General features: G+C 36.1%; 1 non-coding gene across 1 annotated transcript; it reads left to right on the top strand.

Annotated features, from left to right (window-relative positions):
- The first annotated feature begins 599 nt into the window (after nucleotides 1-599).
- On the top strand, nucleotides 600-707 carry LOC148576726 (small nucleolar RNA R71). The gene has a single exon (XR_015903472.1). It is a non-coding gene; the product is annotated as a small nucleolar RNA R71 (small nucleolar RNA).
- The last annotated feature ends 3,813 nt before the right edge of the window (nucleotides 708-4,520 follow it).

The raw sequence follows: 4,520 nt of genomic DNA, 5'->3' as shown, positions 1-4,520 counted from the left end.
AGATCAGAGACTACAATTGCTAAGTCAGAGTGGCTCTGCTTAGAATTCTCTGTCTGTTGCTGAGAAGATGATGGAAAAGGTTTGCTATTGCTAAACCTATTTCTTCCACCATTACTGTTGTTGAAGCCTTGTTGAGGCTTCTGTTAGTCCTTCCATGAGTGATTTGGATGATTTCTCCATGAAGGATTATAGGTGTTTCCATAGGGTTCTCCCATATAATTCACCTCTTCCATTGCTGGGTTCTCAGGATCATAAGCTTCTTCTTCAGATGAAGCTTCTTTGGTACTGCCTATTGCTGCTTGCATTCCAAACAGACTCTGAAAAATCATATTGACTTGCTGAGTCAATATTTTGTTCTGAGCCAATATGGCATTCAGAGTATCAATCTCAAGAACTCCTTTCTTCTGATTTGTCCCATTATTCACAGTATTCCTTTCAGAAGTGTACATGAATTGGTTATTTGCAACCATTTCAATGAGTTCCTGAGCTTCTGCAGGCGTCTTCTTTAGATGAAGAGATCCTCCAGCAGAGCTGTCCAATGACATCTTGGACAATTCAAACAGACCATCATAGAAGATACCTATGATGCTCCATTCTGAAAGCATGTCAGAAGGACACCTTCTAATCAATTTCTTGTATCTTTCCCAAGCTTCATAGAGGGATTCACCTTCCTTCTGTCTGAAGGTTTGGACTTCCACTCTAAGCTTACTCAATTTTTGAGGTGTAAAGAACTTTGCCAAGAAGGCATTGACTAGCTTTTCCCAAGATTTTAGGCTTTCTTTAGGTTGTGAGTCCAACCATATCCTAGCTCTGTCTCTTACAGCAAAAGGGAAGATCATAAGTCTGTAGACCTCAGGGTCAACCCCATTGGTCTTGACAGTATCACAGATTTGCAAGAATTCAGCTAAGAACTGATGAGGATCTTCTAATGGAAGTCCATGAAACTTGCAATTCTGTTGCATTAGAGAAACTAATTGAGGCTTAAGCTCAAAGTTGTTTGCTCTAATGACAGGGATTGAGATGCTTCTCCCATAGAAGTCGGGAGTAGGTGCAATAAAGTCACCAAGCACCTTCCTTGCATTGTTGGCATTGTTGTTGTTTTCGGCTGCCATGGCTTCTTCTTGTTTGAAAAGCTCTGTTAGGTCCTCTACAGAGAGTTGTACTTTAGCTTCTCTTAGCTTTCTCTTCAAGGTCCTTTTAGGTTCAGGATCAGCCTCAACAAGGATATCTTTGTCCTTACTCCTGCTCATATGAAAGAGAGAGAAGAAGAAAGTATGGAATCCTCGATGTTACAGTATAGAGATTCCTTAAGATGTCAGAGGAAAAGAAGAATAGAAGGAGGAGGTAGAGAGGAGAGAATTCGAACTTATAGAGAGAGGTAGTCCGAATTGCACATTGAGGAAGAGTGCTAGTCCCTTAAATAGAAAAATGTGAGAAGAGGGGGAAAGAATTTTCGAAAACAAATTAAAAAGATATTGAAATAATTAAAAGAAATTTTGAAAAATTAATTGATGATTTTTGAAAATTAAAGTTGAGAAAGTAGTTAAGTGATTTTGAAAAAGATTTTGAAATTAGAAATCAAAAAGATATGATTGAAAATTATTTTGAAAAGGATGTGATTGAGAAGATATGATTGAAAATCAAATAAAAAAAGAAAGTTTTAAAATTAAAGTTGATTACTTGACTAACAAGAAGTTAGAAGATATGATTCTAGAATTTAAAATTTGATCGTTTCTTACTAGGTAAGTAACAACTTGAAAATTTTGAATTAAATCATTATTTGTAACAAGGATTTTCGAAAATAGAAAAAAATATAAAATGGAAAGAAATTGATTTTGAAAAGATATGATTGAAAAGATATGATTTGAAAAAGATTTGAATTAAAAACAAAATCTTACCTTTTGTGCCATCCTGGCGTTAAACGCCCAGCGGGCGTTTTGAACGCCCAGCTTTTTCTGTGTAATTCCTCTGCTGCATGTTCTGAATCTTTAATTCTCTGTATTATTGACTTGAGAAGACATAATTTTGAAAGTTTTTTTGAATTTTTTTAATGATGAGAAATAATCAAAATGCAACTAATCATGGAAAACTAAAATTAAATCAACAATGCATGCAAGACACCAAACTTAGAAGTTTGTATACTAACAACTATAACAATTTGAAAATGCATATGAGAAACAACAAAAGATACAAAACAAGAGAATTTAAATATCAGAGCAAGAAAATCATCAAGAATAACTTGAAAATCAATGAAGAACATAATGCATGTAATTTTCGAAAATTAGAAGAATAAAGACATGCAATTGACACCAAATTTAAAATTAGACACTAGACTCAAACAAAAAACATAAAATATTTTTTATTTTAAGATTTTATAAATTTTTTTGTGATTTCTCAAAAATTATATGGAAAAGAAAATAAAGAGATTCAAAATTTATAATGAGAATTCCAAAAATCTTGCAATGTTACTCTAAAACTCCAGTCCAGGAATTAGACATGGCTTACTAGCCAACCAAGCTTTCAATGAAAGCTTCGGTCCAAAACATTAGATATGGCCAATGGCTAGCCAAGCTTTAGCAGATCATTACATTCAACAGCAAGATTGATAGAAATCAACAAGCTCTTGTGATGATAAGTTAAAACCTCAGTCCAAAAGATTAGACATGGCTTCACAGCCAGCCAAACTTTAACAAATCATCATGAAACTCTAGAATTCATTCTTAAAAACTCCAAAGAACAGAATAGAAAATTTTTTTTTGTATTTTTGAAATTTTTTTTCGAAAATAAAAAGTAAAAAGCTTAAACATAAAATAAAATTACCTAATCTAAGCAACAAGATGAACCGTCAGTTGTCCAAACTCGAACAATCCCCGGCAACGGCGCCAAAAACTTGGTGCACGAAATTGTGATCGTCAATGGGGCCAAAAACCTGGTACGCACAATTGTAATCTCAACTCTTTGTCATAACTCCACACAACTAACCAGCAAGTGCACTAGGTCATCCAAGTAATAAACCTTCCGTGAGTAAGGGTCGATCCCACGGAGATTGTCGGCTTGAAGCAAGCTATGGTCATCTTGTAAATCTCAGTCAGGCGGATTCAAATGGTTATGGAGGATTGATAATTAAAAGATGAATAAGACATAAAATAATATAGAGATACTTATGTAATTCATTGGTGAGAATTTCAGATAAGCGTATGAAGATGCTTTGTTCCTCCTAAACTTCTGCTTTCCTATTGCCTTCATCAAATCATTCATACTCCTTTCCATGGCAAGCTCTATGTTGGGTTTCACCGTTGTCAATGGCTACCTCCCGTCCTCTCAGTGAAAATGGTCCAAATGTGCTGTCACCGCACGACTAATCATCTGTCGGTTCTCGATCCTGTTGGAATAGGATCCATTGATCCTTTTGCATCTGTCACTACGCCCAACACTCGCAAGTTTGAAGCTCGTCACAGTCATCCCTTCCCAGATCCTACTCAGAATACCACAGACAAGGTTTAGACTTTCCGGATCTCAGGAATGGCCGCCAATAATTCTAGCCTATACCACGAAGGTTTTAATCTTAGATTAGAAATCCAAGAGATACACATTCAAGCTTGTTTGCATGCAGAACGAAAGTGGTTGCAGGCACGCGTTCATAGGTGAGAATAGTGATGAGTGTCACGGATTATCACATTCATCAAGTTGAAGAATGAGTGTATATCTTGGGGAAGAAATAGGCTTGAGTTTAATAGAAAAACAATAGTACTTTGCGTTAATTTATGAGGAACAGCAGAGCTCCACACCTTAATCTATGGTGTGTAGAAACTCCACCGTTGAAAATACATAAGAACAAAAGGTCCAGGCATGGCCGAATGGCCAGCCCCCAAACGTGAACATAGAGATCAAAAAGTATATGAAAGTATGAAAATACAATAGCAAAAGGTCTTATTTATAGAAAACTAGTAGCCTAGGGTTACAGAAATAGGTAATTAATGCAGAAATCTTCTTCCGGGCCCACTTGGTGTGTGCTTGGGCTGAGCATTGAAGCTTTCACATGTAGAGACTTTTCTTGGAGTTAAACGCCAGCTTTTGTGCCAGTTTGGGCGTTTAACTCCAGCTTTTATGCCAGTTCTGGCGTTTTGACGCTAGAATTTTTATGCTGAATTGGAATGCCGGTTTGGGCCATCAAATCTCGAGCAAAGTATGGACTATTATATATTTCTGGAAAGCCCAGGGTGTCTACTTTCCAACGCCATTGAGAGCGCGCCGATTGGGCTTCTGTAGCTCCAGAAAATCCACTTCGAGTGCAGAGAGGTCAGAATCCAACAACATCTGCAGTTCTTTTTCAGCCTCTGAATCAGATTTTTGCTCAAGTCCCTCAATTTCAGTAAGAAAATACCTGAAATCACAGAAAAATATAAAAACTCATAGTAAAGTCCAAAAATATGATTTTTATTTAAAAACTAATAAAAATATAATAAAAACTAACTAAAACATACTAAAAACTACCTAAAAACAATGCCAAAAAGCGTATA

This window comes from Arachis ipaensis, chromosome B1, assembly GCF_059453495.1.
Source record: "Arachis ipaensis isolate K30076 ecotype BB chromosome B1, ASM5945349v1, whole genome shotgun sequence".
NCBI lineage: Eukaryota > Viridiplantae > Streptophyta > Magnoliopsida > Fabales > Fabaceae > Arachis > Arachis ipaensis.
Note: the sequence above shows the minus strand (reverse complement) of the source record. Positions and strands in the feature narration are given on the sequence as shown.